The sequence below is a fragment of the Moschus berezovskii genome, chromosome 4 (assembly GCF_049115385.1).
Source record: "Moschus berezovskii isolate FMDL1 chromosome 4, NW_MosBer_1.0, whole genome shotgun sequence".
NCBI classification, from domain to species: domain Eukaryota; kingdom Metazoa; phylum Chordata; class Mammalia; order Artiodactyla; family Moschidae; genus Moschus; species Moschus berezovskii.
Window position 1 is genome coordinate 92,842,329 of NC_142463.1, and position 20,394 is coordinate 92,862,722.

A 20,394-nucleotide genomic window follows, 5' to 3' on the forward strand; every position below is an offset into this window, starting at 1 on the left:
CAGCCTAACTCTTGTCGGCTCAGGTGGTTCAGGTGGCTGTGTACCGACGGTGTACACTATGCGATCTGTGGCAGAACGGTGTATTTTTTCAGGGAGCTGCCGAGTAGTCTGGGTTTCGGAGGAGGATCTAGATGCCTCCCGGAGTAAAATCTTCTGTAAATCTTTGATTTTACGGAATTTTGTTGAAGTGGTGGGTTGCAAAGGCCCCCGTTGCCCTGGTATCTTTTATGCTACTAAAATCTACTGCAAAGCTCGTTACGTTTATGGCATACTTGCCAGTTTCAAAGCATCGATCAGACTGCGTACAGTGAAATCTGATAGGAGGTAATAGCCCTCATTGTATTTGTTGTCGATAACATCGCTGGTCATTTCAGCATTGGTGGAATGTGGTTTTGTTTCCTGAGATATTTGAAGGGGAGAGAATTATGACTGTAACGTTACTAGAAATTATTATTTTTTTCCTGAGTGTGTTATACTGAATATACAGTGAATCAAATTATAATGGTCTGCTTAATAATGACTTGCGATGGAAAAAAATCAGTCCATCCCTACACTGCAAAATGCTGGAAAATTCTGGAGAAAAATTTAACATGTCTCTCTCACTTTTTTTTCTCAGCAGCTCACTTTGGGAATATCTTTTTAGTATTCGTTAGGCTTAATGCAAACTGATGGTTTGTGGTGCAGTATCCATATGTGTGTATATTGTGGATGTATACACACACATACTCACATGTCCCTGCAATCTTAATTAAGATTTTCTTCATATGGTCTGTTACATTACATTCATTTTCAATTTATGGGTTTATGTGAGATTTTCTTTTTATTGTTAATTAAAAAAACTTTGGCAGACTTTAAACATCTTACATTTTTTTGAGTTAAAAAAAATTCTTAATTCAAACTTCTAGAGCCATTGGTGAAAGGTAGAGGAAAGGCTTTGGAGACAGTAATTCAGCCAGTCAGGCACTCTCTGTAATATGCAAGATACTATATATACAGTATTATTGGTCTAAGTGCCGTTTAGTTTGTTATCATGAATCAGGGAATATTGAGAACATTTGCATTATTGCTTTGTGTTTTGTTTTAATTAGGGGTATATATAAAAGTTTTACTTATTTTCTGAAATAGTTTAAAAAATGATTGAAGAGGAAGTTGTTATAATCTCAAGTTATTGTGATTCTTTTAGAAGACTGGGAAATTGTGTCTTCCATTGTTATTAGTCTAGTCTAGTCCACATGTTATTCATTTCTCAGCCTTTATATAAAATTTATGAAAATAATTCAAAAGTTTAGAATGTATTCAGTGATGTTAATTAACTTAAAGAAATCACATACCCCAGAATGTAGCTGACATTTTTGTAGTAATAAAAAATTTCCCTCTTGCATACTGTCTTGTCTTAAATGTTTAGCCAAAATAAAGTGTACTGGGTATAATACATTTTGTAATCACTGATGATTAAGTTCCAAATAGTATACTTAATTTTTAAAGATACACTCTGCTTCATTAATTTCTAAAGGATACTACTGTATGTCATCTGAGATTAATGTTCTTCTTTCTAAGCAAGTTGTTGATTTCTTTTAAAAAAAGAGTGCGTTTTTAAAATTTCCTTAATAGCCTTTGTTGTGGTTGTTTAGTTGCTAAATCACATCCAACTCTTTGCAACCCCATGGATTCTAGCCCACCAGGCTCCTCCGTCCATGGGATTTCCCAGGCAAGAATACTAGAGTTGTTTGCCATTTTCTCCTCCAGGGGATCTCCCTAACCCAGGGTCGAACCAGTCTCCTGTGTCTCCTGCATTGGCAGATGGATTCTTTTACCACTGAGCCATCTGGGGAGCCCTAGCCTTATGTTAAAGCCCTAGCATTGTATTAAATTGCTTTCTTAAATGGCTTTACAAAAACAACATTTACTATAAAATAGCAACTTTTTGTAATTTAAGCACATGACTTTAAACGTTAGATAGAAACTGAGAACGTGAAGAGGTTATTTGTAAAACTTTGAGTGTGATTAAAGCAGCATATATATTATCTCCAGAGGAGACAAAGATCCTATCCCGTTAGGATTAAACTTGAAGTATGAAAATACAGAGTAAGGGAATTTTTTAAAAATTTGCCATTCACATTGGGGTCTTTCCCCCTTCCTTTTGTGAGAAATGTATTTTTCAATGTGATGAGGTATTTTAAAGTGTATCTTGTCTCTTCTCTTGATTTAACTTTATTAAATCTTATTACATTATTTATTATTAATCTTATTTGTTAACCTTAACTTTATTAAACTGTGTTCATAACATGCCATTTAGAAACTAGCACAATGCAAGCATGGATTCAGCCATTTCTGTAAGATGTATTATTAGTAGGGAGTGACCTCATATTGTCTTCTGACAAAGTCCATGGTGGGACAATGAGCCGGACTGTAGGCTATGACTGACCCAGTGCCGTTTCATTCTTGATTTCTCCTTTCATCTAGTAGGTGTTAAAGGGAGCTCAGCCAAAGTCAGTACCATCACCCAGATGACTTAACAATGGTTTTATGGCACTGTCTGTCTTTAGCTTTGTCTTGGGTTTTATATATTTTCTTCTGTTCTAGTCTTTAATGGAGATTTGAAAGTAATTCTTTAAAATATGGTTCCTAATCTGAGAGTTTTGTAAGAGGAATAGGAAATTTCTTACTGAATTCTTACTATTGATGTAGTATTTAGCATTCAGGACTCTCTTGCCCCACCTGATTGTTGGCCCAAATCGACACCTGTTTCATAACTACAACCTTGTCATTTATTTTTCTGCAGAGAGATAACTTTTCATTTGAATTTGAACTTTGTATTTTCCTGGTAGTAAAGGAAGTTGAACTTTGAACCTCTAGTGGAATTGTTTCATGGTATTTATTGTCCTGTGACCAGGATTAGTTTCTTTGATTTTACTTCAAAGTATATTTTTAAACAACTTCTATTCTGATTAATGATAGAAGTAGTTAATTTTATTCTAAAAAAATTCCATTTCCAAGTCTATTATCGTGCAGAGTTTTATGGAATGTCTGCTTCATATACCTTAGACACATATCCCAGCGGTTGTAAATTATGTGGACTTTATTCCAGAAATTATATATTGACAGATACAATAAGTACATGAAATCCTTGTCTACTGCATTATCATGCACACAGTGCATTACAGCTACCTTGTCAGTTACTATATCTGGAAATGAAAATCATGAGCAGTGTTTTGGTTTGTTTGAAAAAAAAGCTAATTTGAAACAGATCTTGTTTAATGCTAATCAAATGTAGGTAAAAGTCTTTACCACTGACTCTTTGAGACATCCAATTTATAAGAGAATTTTGTTAAAATGAGCACATTCCTAGAAATATTTTTCTCATCAGTGAAGAAACATTACTAAATGCTTTTAAGTAAGGATGTTTATGTTATGCCGGTAGTGAATAACTGCCCCTTTATTCTCTTTACTTTTGAATCTTTGTTAGTCTTTTTGGCTTAGTGGGTAATTTGGGACTTACTGTGAATTTTGTTTAGGTGGTTGTAAAATTTAAAGAAGGGAAGTGTGAGAGAGACTGCTAGCCTCCCAAGTTTGCAAAACAAAAAATTTCTTGTTACTTTTTCTAAAATAATAGAAACAAGAGACTGGGCTGGGGAGCCCCTTTGTTGGGGAAAATAGCATCAAATTTTGATAAACTTTAAATTTGAAACATTCCTGCTTTTTGAAAGTTTGGTAACAATTTTTTGGGTCTCAGGTTGGTTTTAATAACTCAGGATTTGGGTTCTGAACTCTATTCATTGGTACCTTCAATTCATATTGGGCTTATACCACAGTGGTAGAACAAAGTCTTTAACATTTGGCTTTCACTTTTCACATGGTTTTTACTTTATGCAGTTTAGTGCTAAAACTGACTTTTATGCAACAGAATTGTGTTTTATGCAACGTAATTCTGTATTTTTCTTCTGAGATCCTGGGATTCTCTTCATAAAACCTCTTGTTGTAAGAGACAGATTTCAGTGATTTATTTTTTCCTCCTCCTGGTCTCTGTAAGTGTATACACACACACACACACACACATATATATATATACATATGGTGTGTAGATATATATGGTAAAACAAATCTCCATTTGTTCAAGTATCTGACTTATGAAGTCAGTGCATAATCTTCTTGGGTGAATAGTTTCATATAATGTCTTTACTATATAACCCTGAAGTGCTCTGTAAATTTTGTGGGCACTTAGTATTTGGGGAGTGTATTATAGGAGAATTTCATTTTTATGAACCACTTCAGTATTACCTGCCAATTTAAAACTTTGCCAGTTTCAAACTCTACCAATTTCCAAGACAGTTTTTGGTTGATTGTGATTTGACAGAGGACAGCTGTTTGGGTATTAAAGAGTAGAGCTGTGTCTCCTTTAATTAGTTAATTAATTTCTCTTCTAAAATTTTTAGAAATAGTTTTCTTGCAATACTACATTTCGGTAGAGAGAATGAATGCCGTTAATGTAAAGCTGTTCCTAAAGGTAAGATTTTCAGTAGCTCCGAGGGTGGTGGTGTGAGAGACTTGGTTGTATGGAAAGAGAGGCAAGTTGATTGCTCTTCTTCTCCTTGAACAAATATTATTCAGAATGCGTTCTCCCAAAGTGAGAACTTTTTCTTTATAAAGAGAAAAAGGAAGAGTTCTATTACTGGCACGCATTCAACCCTCCTCAAGCATTTAGTGATGAACCTACCATGTGAGCTAGCACTGGTGATAGAAAAACATAAAATGTAAAAATGAGTCAAAAATGGTCTCTGTCTTTAGGAAGCTCTCAAGTTATTGTGAGCGTCCTGTTTCATTGGTAAGCAGTACCTGTAGTAAGGATTTTACCTTTTCCACTTTTCTTCCAGTACTTAAACAAAACTCTTTAGGTAAGTTTTAGTATGAATTTTGGTGGAAACTGGGGTCATTAATTGGCTATCCAGCATGCTGTTCTAAAAAGTGGTGTGGAGTTGCATCTTAGAAAGTGTTTCAGTTCAGTTCAGTCGCTCAGTTGTCTCCGACTCTCCGCGACCCCATGAATCACAGCATGCCAGGCCTCCCTGTCCATCACCAACTCCCGGAGTTCACTCAAACTCATGTCCATCGAGTCGGTGATGCCATCCGGCCATCTCATTCTCTGTTGTCCTCTTCTCCTCTCGCCCCCAACCTTTCCCAGCATCAGAGTCTTTTCCAGTGAGTCAACTCTTCTCATGAGGTGGCCAAAGTATTGGAGTTTCAGCTTTAGCATCAGTCCTTCCAATGAACACCCAGGATTGATCTCCTTTAGAATGGACTGGTTGGATCTCCTTGCAGTACAAGAAAGTGTTTTAAGTCATGACGAAAAGAGGGAAGTCAAATATAAACAAAATTATCTTTTGCAAAGTCCTCAAATGTAAATTACCCTTAAAAGACATTGCATTTATATTCTGTTTGCAGTGCATTTTATACTATAGTTTGTAGTTTATATTACAGTGTATTTTATACCTTGTGTGTGTATTATACTCATTTTTAGGAGGAGTCTTACATGCCACTTTTCCAGTCATGCTAGAATCAGTTCCTTTATTTTGGTTGAATAACAGATGAGGTAGTTTGCTTGTATTAAAGAGATATGTTTTTTAAAAAAAAAATCTATCTTTTAATTCAGAAAAATCCTTACCTGGGTGTGCATAGTGAATTATAAAAGTTAAATGTATATATATGAGGTGAAAGGAAGGTTTCATTCTTTTTTAATGTCTTATTAGTGTCCTTACCACCAGCTCTTATTTTCTGCCTTGGATGGTTGGGGAGGGAGTTTGGAAGAATTTTGAACTCAGCCTGGCTTTGAAAGATGGATATGGATTGATTGAGTGGAATTGAGATGGTCTCAGTAGTAGGTAAGAAGCAGAAGAGGAGCAAAACACGGGGCAGCAATGTTCGATACAGAAAGGTCTACACTATAGTCCCTATCAGTAGTTTCTGTGTGTGTTGTGTTTAGTTTTTTAAGGAACCTCCATACTGTTCCCCATAGTGGCTATATCAATTTATGTTCTCACCAAAGTGTAAGATGCCCATTCCCAGTTTCAGACATCCTGGCGTGGCCAGGGGAGCACGGACTACATTTCAAGGACCATTATTTGACTTGTGATATCTCTAAATAATAGAGAAAGGAGAGACTATGCTCATAAATTGTGTGTTGTTTTATTAACATGGGTTTCCCAGGTGGGCTCAGACGGTAAAGAATCTGCCTGAAGTATGGGAGACTGGGTTTGATCGCTGGGTTGGGAAGATCCCCTGGAGAAGGAAATGACTATGCACTCCAGTATTCTTGCCTGGAGAACCCCATGGACAGATGAGCCTGGTGGGCTACAGTCCATAGGGTCACGAAGAGTCGGACACAACTGAACGACTAACACGCACACATACTGGACATATCGTTTGAGAGACTCAGTAAGAATTATAGAGAGTTAAACTTTTCTGTTATAATTTATTTGGGCTTTAGGTTTTTAATATTATGGAATGGGAAATGGAAAGATTTTGCTTCAGAGTTAATAATTAGGATCCATTCTATTTAGAGTCTTCTCTTCTCGTCTTGGGTATGAAATATGAACAGTAACTGATCTACTTAATTAAAATTTTCTGGCATCTTAGGCCCTTTGCTCTATTTTTTTTTTTTTTGCAGAGAATTTTAAACACATAATTATTTTCCTTGCTTCAGGGAAGTTTGTGAGAGGTTACTCTGTATCTCATTGTGATTGGGAATTACGTGTGACTGTGAAAAATGGGATTTTACTATACATGATGACATTTAACAAGTAGTTTTATAAAATAAAAATACTCTAAAAGGGAGGAAAAAATAAGCATTTATTAATAAATGCTCTATTTCTGAACTTAAATAGAACTATGTTAAACTTAGAGGAAAAAACAAAGAAAATAACTTCTAAAAAATCCACTGTAATACTGAGAGGGTATGGAGAAAAGGGAATCCTCTTACACTTTGGTGAGAATGTAAACTGATCTAGCCACTATGGGGAACAGTATGGAGGCTTCTTAAAAAACTAAAAATAGAACTGCCATATGATCCAGCAATCCCACTCCTGGGCATATACCCAGAGAAAAAAGATACATGCACGCCAGTGTTCATTGCAGCACTGTTTACAATAGCCAGGACATGGAAGCAACCTAAATGTCCATCAGCAGAGGGATGGATAAAGAAGACGTGGTGCATATATACAGTGGAATATTGCTTAGCCATAAAAGGGAAAGAAATTATGCCCTTTGCAGAGACATGGATGGACCTAGAGACTATCATAGAGAGTGAAGTAAATCAGAAAGAGAAAAACAAATATTCTATATTAATGCATATATGTGGAACCTAGAAGAATGGTATAGATGATCTTATTTGCAAAGCAGAAAGAGGCACAGACCTAAAGACAAATTTCTGGATATCATGGAAGGAAGGGAGGTGGTGGGATGGATGGGGAGACTGAGCTTGACACATATACACTATTGATACTATGTATAAAATAGACAACTAATGAGAACCTCCTGTATAGTACAGGGAACTCTACTCAGTGCTTTTGGCCTCCTAAATGGGAAGAGAATCCAAAAAAGAGGGGCTATATATGTATACATCTTGCTGATTCACTTTACTGTACAGCAGAAACTAACACACGTTGTAAAATAACTATATTCCAGTTTAAAAAAATCCACTGTAATGAAGTAGTCCTCACATTACTCTTTGGATATGGTTATCAGTTTGTAACAGATATCTTGTGGTATGTAGCTTAGATTTCCACAGAAACGGGAAAAAGAAATTCGAATTTACGTCAGTTTCTATATTGGTTAGGATTTTGAGAATCTTGACAGAAACAATACTGAGATTAATTGAGGCTAAGAAGAAATGTCTTGGCTTATGTGCATGAAAACCCAGGTACTGGATGGACAGTGAGAGTTTAACTCACGTTCTCAAGGACTGTTACTTGACTTTCCTCCAGGTTGGCTTCTTTCTGAGTTTGGCTCTGGGTAGGAGGAAAGGTGGCTCTCACTCAACTCCCCAAGTCAAACAGAGTCCTTAATGCTTGTCATCTTTTTTTTCTGGACTCTAGTAATAAATCAGATCTCATGCTTAGAGTCTGATTGGCTTTGTGCCCATCACAGACCACTTGTGGGGACAGGGCCATGGGGTAACATGATTGGTCAGGCCTGAGTGACATGTCCACTTTTGCAGGTGGGTATAGAAAGCACAGTGTGATTAATAACTAGACAGAACCCCAAGAGATAAGGGAGGGGTAGCTCCTTGAAAGATGGATGCTGGGGGGACAGCACTGCAGGAAATGGCCTCTTTTAAAACATTCAATTTCTCCTATTTTGAAGCCAACAGCAGTACACAATTGTCATAAAACTCTCCTTTTAAAGACCAGATATTGGCTGTAGACCATAACTGAGGCATTGATTTTACTCAAATATTTTCCTTAAATATATCAATTTTGATGTTTTTATCTAAAAGCTGCTTTTTGTAAATGCTGGCTCTTTTAAAAATTACAAAGCCTATACCTTAAATGGGCACAATTTAAAAGTGCTGCTTGGGTTTTTCTTACATTTTCTTTGAATTTTTTTTATACCAAATAAAATTTTCTAAATCAGTACTGCTTGTTGTTAGGTAGCTAGAATACTTTGGAGGATCATTTCATTGTGTTTGACATTGAGAAAATGATTATTAGTCCAGTTAATGCAGTTTTTAAAACTTAATGTTGTACAGTTTTGAAAATGAAATTCTAAACCAATTGCTTTCTAAGATGTTTTGCTTTTAAAACAATGGTCTTTTTAAGCATAAATTGAGATAACTATTATTGTGTTATTTCCAAGGGCTCCCTAATAATACTTTGTAATCGTGATCTCATAGAAGTCATACATAAAGAAGCTACCTCACTGACTCTTAAGTTTGAAACACTACTTAAAGAGTGAAATGTGAATCTGTTTAATCACCAGAAAGGTTACTAGCGTTTGTTGGATCAAGTCTGACAATCTGTTTTTTCCTGCCTTTACAGTGTTACTTAGAGGTGGAGGGTTGAAAGAGAGGGGCAGATTCTCTGAATATCTTTTCACACTATTTTTATGGTCTAGTTACTGTATTAATGTCTTCTACTTCGCCATGAAAAAAATCATCCTTCACTTTATGTATGACACACACAGTAGGAGTTTGCAGTTTTGTCAAGTGTTTGGTAGTTGAACCTTTAGGGAATGTTAAGCGTTAGGAGGTTTTTGGTAAATATACTCACTGTGCACAGAAACAAACATTCATGGAATTGGGTGTGATTTGTCAATAAGAATCATCACAGGGGCTTTGATTTTTAGAGTAGCTTATGTCCCTCTTGGAGTATCTTTAGACTATACTTGGAAAATTTCTGCTCCTACTCCAGAAGCCTGTCACAAACAGAATTCTCCAATATTAATTCCATATATTGATTGATTAAGTCATGAAATCTGTTAAAATAATGTAACCTTCCTCACAAACCTATCTCTTAACCCACTTCTGTAGCTTTTGGCAAAAACATTCTGTAAAGTATTATTAATTTTAGCAGTGAATGCTATTCACTAATGTTAGTGTTTCATTAGCATGTACATTCTAACTCAAAGATTTGGTTCCCTTTAGACAGAGTTAGATTTGCTTACTAAGAACTTGCCTGGTGGTCCACTGGCTAAGAATCCTCACTTTCACTGCAGGGGGCGTGGTTCCATCCCAGTTGCCGCATGTTTTGGTGCAGCCAGCTAGAGTTACCTCAGTGTAATGTTGATGAGTGAAGTGACACCTCAACTTCCCTTTGGTGGCAACCTGGCTCTAAGTCTAGTTGCTGCTGCTAAGTCTAGCAGAAATATTCTAACCTGGGGACTTGTCATGATAACACTAACTGCCATTTACTGAATAACTGTCCGATGTCAGGACATTGTCTCATTTGATTGATAAGAATGTGTATGTTGGCAGACGTATATTCCTGTAAAAAGTTCATATGTTGTTATTCTCCATGAGCTGGGGTTTACCTTCTCCCTTTAACACATGAGGAAACCGAGGTTTGGAAAGATTAGCACGCAGAAGGCCACCCAGACTCAAAGGAGGACTATGAACTGACACAGTTTTGAATCTTCCTTCTTTGCATTCCAGATAGAATAGTATTTCATTATATCTGAAAAAAATCTCTCTTCCCCTTTCTCTCTTAAAAGGAAAAACCCCACAATTCTGAATTGTTTGAGTGGGTGTTAAATGCGGTAAAACTCTGGCCAAGTCCTTAAAATAAAAGCTTCATTGCTTGGTTCTGTTACTAAACAAAGTTGTGGCAGTGCAGATTAATCTTTACAGTTCAAGTTGTTCCCAAGAACTCCTAATCAAACAAAAGGTTAGCCTTAATTCCAGCTACCTTTCTCAGAGAATATTTTTAGCAGGTGTAAGTAAAAGCCCAGGTATTTTAGGATAAAATATACTTGTGAAAATTGTATACTTGATACTGGAAATGTTATCTTGTTCGTGTGTTTACTGTTCACTCACTCTAAAATTCACTCTCTGGGAAGGTGGGTGTTAGCAACCTTATCTGGAAACAGGTAGCCTAGAAAATGGTCTGAGCAATGCAAGAGTGCATTTTGGAATTAGGAATTTTTAATAAATATGCAGACTCTTAGCCAAGCTAGACAGAATTACTCATGGTATTGAAGTCAGTATCTCTTCTTCCAGCCTTCAAGTACCGCACAGTAAGGTGGTTCCTTTGAAGAGGCAGTTAAAGCTGGCTGTGGAGTATGGGCACCTTTTATTCTCCAAGTGTTTGTTCTGTTCTTTTCTGTTTGGGCTCAAAATCACTCAACTGGAAGGAACCAGAGTGATCCAACCTATACCCTTTGATGACAAATAAGTTGAGGCTTAGAAATGGCAGGTGACTGTGCTGAGCAGGAAGCTGGCAGAGCGGATACTCGAACTCAGGTTCCTCTTGTTTTGGATTCTGGCAGAAGAATTTCTGTAAGAAACTTGTGAAACAAGAATTAACCTTGTTGACATATTATGTCTCTTTATGAAATCTGCATTCTTTTGGAATTAAGTATAGCATGCTGACTCAGTTTGTTAGGCCATCAGCATGCATGAGTGTTGTTAGAGGCCGTGGTAATCTGGAAGCTGGAGCATAATAAATAATTGCATTCATTATATGCTTCAGGTCTTTAGGGCAATTTTAGCCTTCCATAATGCTGTGGTTGGAGAAGGAAATGGCAGCCCACTCCAGTATTCTTGCCTGGAGAATCCCATGGACAGAGGAGCATGGCTACAGTCCATGGAGTCTCAAGAGTCGGACGCGACTTGGTGACTAACAGATTTAGTTGCTAAGTCGTGTCTGACTCTTGCAACCCCATGGACCAGAGCCTCCCAGGCTCCTCTGTCCATGGGATTCTCCAGGCAAGAATACTGGAGTGGGTAGCCATTCCCTTCTCCAGGGGATCTTCCTGACCCAGGAATTGAACCTGGGTTGCCTGCATTGCAGGCAGATTCTTTACCAACTGAGCTATGAGGGTTAAGATTTAAATAGTCAGAAAATTCTTAGCTGGTGTAACCACTGACTACTTAAGTATTTTTTGCCCTTAGTTGTTTTAGTTTTGAAAATTTTCTTTTTCTTACCAAAAAGATTCTTCACAGTCCTTTCAGGAGAGTCCTTCTGAATGGGAGCTGCTGTGTGGTAGACTGCTGTTGCCGGCCTCTCCTTGCCCCTCCTTGGAGGGGTGATGAATTCCTCTGATTTAGAGCCAGTGGTAGGCTGCAGTCCGTGGGGTCGCTAAGAGTCGGACACGACTGAGCAACTTCACTTTCACTTTTCACTTTCACACATTGGAGAAGGAAATGGCAACCCACTCCAGTGTTCTTGCCTGGAGAATCCCAGGGACGGGGGAGCCTGGTGGGCTTCCATCTATGGGGTCACACAGAGTCGGACATGACTGAAGTGACTTAGCAGCAGCAGCAGCAGTGCTTTGATTTCTTGTTTTCCCCTTGACTGACTAGGGGGAGCAGTGGGAGAAGATGAGTTTGAGGGCCAGAGACTACTCAGGGATGTGGTGGATGAACCAGTGGGGGCACTTTGGATTCAGGGTCCTTGAGCTCGTCTGGTTGTAATGAGAGTTGACATGACTGCCACGACTGAGGGACTGTGTGCTCCTGCTGGGTTCTGGGCAAGCAGATGTCTCAGGTCATGGAGAGCTGGCCACGGCAGAGGCGAAGGTGTCATCCATATGAGGCAACGCTGAAGAAAGGGACTTGAGGTGGCCATTCTGGGGAGACTGATGGGAATGGTGTCATCTCCCTTGAGCCCTTTGTGTGAGTCTGTGAAAAAACAGCATGAGCGCAGACATGAACAAAACCTTTCTGTATAAAGTCATTCCCCATGTACTTCTTTGCAGTATTAGCCAGAGTTCAGTGCAGGAAACGGAGGGATATAATACAGGGAATTTATTGCTTGGGGAATCTTTGGGAGAGCTGGAGGGCTGGGCTCCAGGCCAGGCCTCTGAGAATGTGACTTCCAGGACACCTTGGAACAGGTCACAATGGGAGCTGCCACCTCTGCCAGTGTCAGGAAAATGGCAATCAGGAGGCTGCCCACTGAAATCACAGCAAGAAAATACCACTGTGGCTGTGATCAGGGGGAATCACAGCAGCCACGGCTGTTGCCATCAAAAGTGCTTGAAGTTTGAAATTTAGTGTCTGGGCACTGCTGTGACAACTTCTCCTTGACGCCTGTGAACTAGTGACTAGAAGCGGGAATGCTCAATCTGGCACTACTGCTTCTGCCACTGTCCCTCAACACCCTCGGAGCTGGAGACTAGACACTGACATGTCTGTGACCTTCTTTGCTAGCTGAAAGCAGCTACAAGCTATAGGCTGATTGGACTCTGCCTCACTGCTGCCTCCTGTATTTTGTGTCGTGCCTCTTAAGGGTAGACTCAAATTCTCATCCTGATTACTAGTTGTCAAGGAGCCTGGAGAACGTAGTTTTTGATTTCCCAACCTCTGTGTTTCAGGAAGGCATTCTAGAAGGATGTGGATGCTGAATGCATCTTATTAGATGTAGTATGTTAAGTACAATATAACCCTTCCTTGATAACTCACTGTCATTTCTGCAAGCTTTTCTTTCTGAAGTGGCCCGTAGGTGGAATGATCTAGGGCTGATGGGTTTTTCACATCTGTAGTGATCCCCTGTACAAGGTTAGCTCGTGTCTGTCCTACCTGCCGTCTCTGCTGCTGTGACTTCTGTGTTTTCTATCACTTGATCTCAACCTCCTCTGCAAGCCTCAGGCATTCAGGCCAGGGAAGGCCCTCGACTGAAGCAGCTAATTCAGAGGCTGGTCAGCAGCATATGATTTCTGTGGCTTAAAAAGATAAATGGGTCCAGTAAGACTCTTTCCTGGAAATATGAACTAAGACAGAAAGGAAAGAATTTTCAGTTGGGATTGAAGCCTCAGCTGAGAGGTTTTTCAGTGATTATCTGGAGTGGGCTGTATTCTTTTTGTAAGATTGTTAAATTTTCAGGAACTTTTTAAATTGGTTGTCCACCACAGCCATTAAAAAAGGTAAGTTGTATAAAATGATTAACTAAATTTTATTTAAAACAGGCACTACTCAAAATTAATCATTTTCATATGATTTTTCAGCTTCAGTGAGGTATGATTCACAAATAAAATGTGATATATTTAAGGCAAACAGTTGTAATGATTTGATACGCGTGTATAATGTGAAAGGATTCTCAGAACTGAGTTAATGAACACATCCATCACCTCACATATTTACCTTTTTTGGGGGGTGAGAATATTTAAATTCTGCTTTCTTAGCAAATTTCAGTTATACAGTATAGTATTAATCAGCTTTGGTCACCATGTTATACATTAGGTCCTCAGACCTCATTGATCTTATAACTGAAACTTTGAACCTTCTTACCAATCTCTGCCTACTTCTCTACTTCTCCCAGACCCAGGCAGCCACCATTCTACTGTTAGAGTTCAACTATTTTTTTTTTTTAAGATTCCATGCCATATCCTAATTATTTCACTTTATTTTACTCCTATCTGTGTTCTCCACGTCCTTTACATCCATGCTATCTCTATGGCAGAAATACTATATAATGGTGTGTGTGTGTGTAAAATGGCATTTACCTTCCCAGCTGTTTGCACTGTTGACACTGCTGTGGTGGGAATTGTTAGCATTTACCAAACACACTCCTGATTGTGGGGGTGGGGAGGGAGAGTCAAGGTTGGAAAGGCCACGCTGAACCGTATACAAACTGAAATTATGGGAGAAGAAACTATGAGTAATCAGAAAAAAATGACGCATGATGTAAGGCTGATTGGTGTTAATAGCAGAGCACTGGAGGGAAGGGCCCCACACTCCTCTTCCCAAGGTCCAGAATCATTCTGGACTCATTGTACATACAGCTCCAGTCTCCAAGAGATCCAGCCCTGTTTTACTGCCCTGTCTTGGAGTTATGCAAAATTGTGAGTTTCTGTGTTACCAGCCTTAATAGAACACTCTGGAATTTTATTTTATTGCATTTATATGCCTTTTTCTCAGGAGGAGGAGACAGCAATGTTAAAATTTTGGGTTCAGGTTTCCTGGGATAGGGATGGAGGTAAGGAGAGAGGTATGTGATGCGTAAGCATTTCCCGGGTGGGGAATGGTGGGTTGGTCCATACCCTTTCCCCCAGTACGTTTTACATTAGAATAATGTTGAAAGCTCCATTAAGGGATGACTATTATAAATATATATATTCATATAAATATATTAAAATTTTTCATGTGTATACAATGCGCAGACTATTGTAGTTGTTGTTCATAGAGCGGCTTGTTATTGTTTAAGTGCCCTAAGCCTCAGGGCTTTCCTGGTGGCTTCATGGTAAAGAATCCACCTACCAATGCAGGAGACACAGGAGACTTAGATTCTGTCCCTTGGTCGGGAAGATCCCCTGGAGAAGGAAATGGCAGCCCACGCCACTATTCTTGCCTGGAGAATCCCATGGACAGAGGAGCCTGGTGGGCTGTAGTCCTTGGAGTCGCAAGAGTTGGTCACAGCTTATCGATTGACCACGCATGCATGCATGCCTAAGCCTCAGGGCCATGCCTAAGGCCTGGGCCATGTTGTGCCTGTGCCTTCAGGAACTGCTGAGATGCCCACTCTGGATCTGAATTGTCTGTGTCTGTAGCTCACCACTTCAATCTCAGCTGAGCTGCCTTTGATCAGCTGCTCTCTGCTCATTGCTCCAGTTTTTTCTCTTAACTCTGATTGCTTCTCCCATGCTTCTCTGCTTTCCAAAGAAAAACCCGACCTTGTATAGATCCTGCCAGCCAATTGCAATGCCCCTTAACTTCTCCCTGGTGGATTATCCAGTCTCACAGGGTCAGGTGTAAACCTAAGGTGGTATTCCTTTATCTTCTGTTGTTTGTCCTTGCTGCTCTTTACACCCAGAACATGGGTGTATATGATTGTTTTGGATTTTTCCGGATTTCTGGATTTGGAAATATTCCAGAAGTCTGGCCTTAGACAGATAATATTTTACTTTTTATTTGATAGCCTTGTTTTAGAGGTTCAATTAAGCTGCTTTTACGTAAACCAAACTATCTTTTTAAAAGTCATTTAAAACGTAGTGGTTGGAAATAGATCTTTGAAAGGCCAGTAGTTAAGCTCTTAGGATAATTAAAAAATTGTGTTGTTCAGTTGCTCAGTCGTGTCTGACTTTGCGACGCCATGGACTACAGCACTGGACTGAAGCCAGGCTTCCCTGTCCTTCACCATCTCCCAGAGCTTGCTCAAACAAATGTCCATTGAGTTGGTGATGCCATCCAACCATCTTGTCCTCTGTCGTCCCCTTCTCCTGCCCTCAGTCTTTCCCAGCATCAGGGTCTTTTCTAATGAGTTGACTCTTCGCATCAGGTGTCCATCAGTTCAGTTCAGTTCAGTCGCTCAGTCGTGACCGACTCTTTGCGTCCCCATGAATCACAGCACGCCAGACCTCCCTGTCCATCACCAACTCCTGGAGTTCACTCAAACTCATGTCCATCGAGTTGGTGATGCCATCCAGCCATCTCATTCTCTTGTCGTTCCCCTTCTCCTCCCGCCCCCGATCCTTCCCAGCATCAGAGTCTTTTCCAGTGAGTCAACTCTTCACATGAGGCGGCCAAAGTATTGGAGTTTCAGCTTTAGCATCAGTCCTTCCAATGAACACCCAGGATCGATCTCCTTTAGAATGGACTGGTTGGATCTCCTTGCAGTCCAAGGGACTCTCAAGAGTCTTCTCCAGCACCACAGTTCAAAAGCATCAATTCTTCGGCAGTCAGCTTTCTTCACAGTCCAACTCTCACATCTATACATGATCACTGGAAAAACCATAGCCTTGACTAGACGGACCTTTGTTGGCAAAGTAATGTCTCTGCTTGTTAATATACTATCTAGGTTGGTCATAACTTTCCTTCCAAGGAGTAAGCATCTTTTAATTTCATGGCTGCAATCAGCATCCGCAGTGATTTTGGAGCCCCAAAAAACGAAGTCTGACACTGTTTCAGGTGTCCATAGTATTGTGTAATTGTAGCATATTAATCCACTGTCACAGTGTTGTAATGCATATGGGAATTTCATCAGTACCTTTAATGTATTAAGGACCCTTTTATTGTAAGTAAATATTATCTAAATATTTTATCGTTTTGGAAATACTAAGTGGGAATATGTAAATTTTCTTCTTGCAGATTGCAAACTTTTTACCTCCTAATATACAGTTTTTCTTCATCATGGTCACATGATTGAAGAAGAAGCATCTGTGCAAATTATATTAGAAGCTCACAGCTCTTCTGTGAGCCTTTTCTAACTCTGAGGGCCTGACTAGATGAGGGGACATGATCAGAATCTCTTCTTTGTGCTCCTGTGGACACCCCTCTCTTTAAGCAGTAACGTAGACTCAGCAGTAAAATGAATCTGCCTGGGTGGGAAGATTCCCTGGAGAAGGAAATGGCAACCCACACCAGTATTCTTGCCTGGAGAATCCCATGGACAGAGGAGCCTGGTGGACTGCAGTCCACGGGGTCGCAAGTCAGGCACGACTTGGTGACTAAACCACCACCACCACAGCCTCACTGAGGTATTCACAAGTTTACTGCTCAGAATGATTTTCCTGAAAGAACAGTTGTGCTGGAGTGTAGTCTGTGTGTCCCACTTAGTTCTTGCCCAGGGTTTTTACATCAAGTTATTATAGAAATCTTTTCACCAGGGGGAACAAGAGTACCTGTGTGTTGTTGCTGCTGCTTATTTGTTTTTTAAAAAATAATGTAATTAAATAAATACAGGATTTGATACATGTGCATTTACTTTATATATCACAGTTTAGGACTAATTATTATATCAATAGAGATAATAAGAGACAGGAGAAATTATGACCTCCAGCCCATCTTTTAGCCAAATAAATCCAAATGGATTTTTAGTGAAGTTTAATGGAATTTCATTATTATTTTAGTCATGACATTTGTTTAGCCTATAACAGGTTTAAAGTATTTATGATTTGAGATCACTGAGCTAATTATATCTCTCAAACTTAGGAAGTTGTTAATTCACCTGTATAGATAACACAGTCCTGGAGAACTGAAACCGGAAAGAATATGGCCCTTCTTTTATTTATTTATTTTTTAATTGAAGGATAATTGCTTTACAGAATTTTGTTGTTTTCTGTCAAACCTCAACATGAACCAGCCAAAGGTATACATATATCCCCTCCCTTCTTCTTTCTTTTTTAAATTAATTTATTTTTTAATTGAAGGTTAATTGTTTTACAGGATTTTGTTGTTTTCTGTCAAACCTCAACATGAATCAGCCATAGGTATACATATGTACCCTCCCTTTTGAACCTCCTTCCCATCTCCTTCCCCATCCCACTCCTTTAGGTTGATACAGAGCCCCTGTTTGAGTTTCCTGAGACATACAGCAAATTCCCATTGGCTATTGGCCCGTCTTATTAAGCATCAGACTTCAGAAATAAACGTGTCTACCTTAAGGATAAATAATATCATGACAAGTTGAAAGTTTGTAACTTTAGGTAATAATGTGGTATATACCTAGGTGTATGTTATATGTTGAATTATGTGCCCCCCAATGAAGTCCTAACAGCTAGCACACTACAGTTTGGAAGTAGGGTCTTTGTGGACATAATTAGTGAAGATGAAATCCTCCTGAGTAAGGCAGGCCCTGGAGAACAGAAGAGACACAGGAACACGAGGGAAGAATACCCTGTGACTATGGAGGCAAATTGAAGGGCTTCAGCTATAAGACAAGTGCCTGGGATGGATGGCCACCAGAAGATACTAGCAATAGGCAAAGAAGGATTCTACCTGGAGACTCAGAGCATGGCCCTGCTCATACTTTGATTTTGGACTTCTGGCCTCCAGAACTATGAAAGAATAAATTTCTGTTGTTTTAGTCACCTAGTTTGTGGTGGTACTTTGTAACAGCTGCCCTAGGAAATTAATATATGTATTTTTCTATATATTTTAATGGTGAATATGTCCATGTTGTTGTTTAAGACACATCTCAGTTCATTAACATTATCATCTTTATAGCATATTAAATTGTGGATTCATGTTCTTTGGGTAGCCAAATAATTTTTATTCTTTCAACAATTAATATGATAGATAATGAAAGCTTATTATTGTATAAATTCCCTAAGGCTCAAGGGCTCCAGTATTGTAGAGAAGGTGATGTCCTTCCTTAGAACAGTTTCCCTGCTCCCGCCCTCTACTCAGCACTGTGACTCCAGTTTAACTTGCCTTTCCGTGAACTTCCTAAGGAGGGTGATATGCAGATATTGTACTTTTGTTAGGAAAAGGAGGAACTGAGAGCGTTTTTTCAACCTATCTTTTAATGCTTTAGGTAACATAGGAAAGAAAAGGAAACTGGCTCATTTTCTCTTAAACGACTTAATTTTTTTTTTTAAGTGAGAGGAATTTTAAAATCAAATTGAGGAATTTTAAAATCACAAATTAAGAAATTAATGCAATCTCTAGTATTCCATGTTTATATTGCTTTTTATCTTCATTTCTTCCAAATAATTTCTGGAATTAAGCAAAAGAAAAACTACATTGTAAGTAGGTGTTTACTGAGGGCAAATGAAGTAATACCATGATCAAATGTAAGAATCTAGTAACTTTTTAGCAAATATTTAAAAGTTACTTGAGGTTGATAGCGTTCTAGACATTGGAGATACAATAAACAAGGCAAACAAGATCTCTTACGGGGTTAGCATTTCATTGGGATATAGATGTGTGCTCAGTTGCTTCAGTTGTTTCCAACTCTTTGCAACCCCATGGACTGTAGCTCACCAGGCTCCTCTGTCCATGGGATTCTCCAGGCAAGAATACTGGAGTGGGTTGCCATTTCCTTCTCCAGGGATCGAAGCCATGTCTCTTACGTTTCCTGTATTGGCAGGCAGGTTCTTTACTTCTAGCACCACCTGGGAAGCCCCATGAAATGTAGATAATAAACAAGAAAAATAAAAACAAATGCCATAGCAGAAACTTCACCAGCTCTTATTATGTGCCAGTGACCCTATTTCCTTTTTTATAGATGATCAAATGAAGGCACAGAAAAGCTAAGTCACAAAATTAGTAGACAATTAAGAACTAAAGAGCTGGACTCTGAAACCAGGCAGTGTGACTGCAGATTCTGTGCTCATAAGTGAGGTACTCTGCTGCTCTAAAACAGATCCGGATGATGAGATTGTCTTGTCTAGATTGGGTGGTCAGGAAGAGCCTCCCTGAGGAGGCAAGCTGAGTGACTAGAAGGAAGGAGTCTGCCATTTAAAAATTTTGAGAAAAAAAAAACTAAAGAAATTTGTAAAGTAAAGGAGCTTAATGTAAGAATTTGGTGTGCCATTGGAATAGAAAGGCCTCTGTGACTGGCACCTAGTAAAGGAATGGGTGATAGTGATAGGGATGAGAACAGAGAGGTAGATAGGCCCCAGCGAGGGTCTGTAAGCCATGGTAAGGAGCTTGGGTTTATTTATTCTTAGTGCGTCTGGAAAGTGTAAACCTAGGGAATGATTGGTGTACATTTCAAAAAGTCATCATTTGTGATTTGGGAGGAGGCAGGAGTGGAAGAAAGGAGACCTTTTAGTTCAGGTGATAGATGACGATGACTTGGACTGCTATAGAGTAGTGACAGGGAAATAGAAATGCGTGGATTTGAGATGTTTTGAAGGAGGAAGTAATAGGACTTGCTGATTGATTATAGGTGAGGGAGGAAAAGGCATTCAGGATAACTTCTAATTTTTTGTTTTGAGCAACTGGTGCCATCTCGAGGTATCAGAAGGATGGGAGTTTGAGAGGATTGATCAGATTTTTTTCTGTAGAGTAGATATATCTACCAC

At 39.1% G+C, this 20,394-nt stretch overlaps 1 protein-coding gene across 4 annotated transcripts in view; it reads left to right on the forward strand.

Moving 5' to 3' along the window:
* Positions 1–20,394, forward strand: part of MAGI3 (membrane associated guanylate kinase, WW and PDZ domain containing 3) — a 263,400-nt gene that overhangs the window by 960 nt on the left and 242,046 nt on the right. The gene's annotated exons all lie outside the window — the stretch shown is intronic.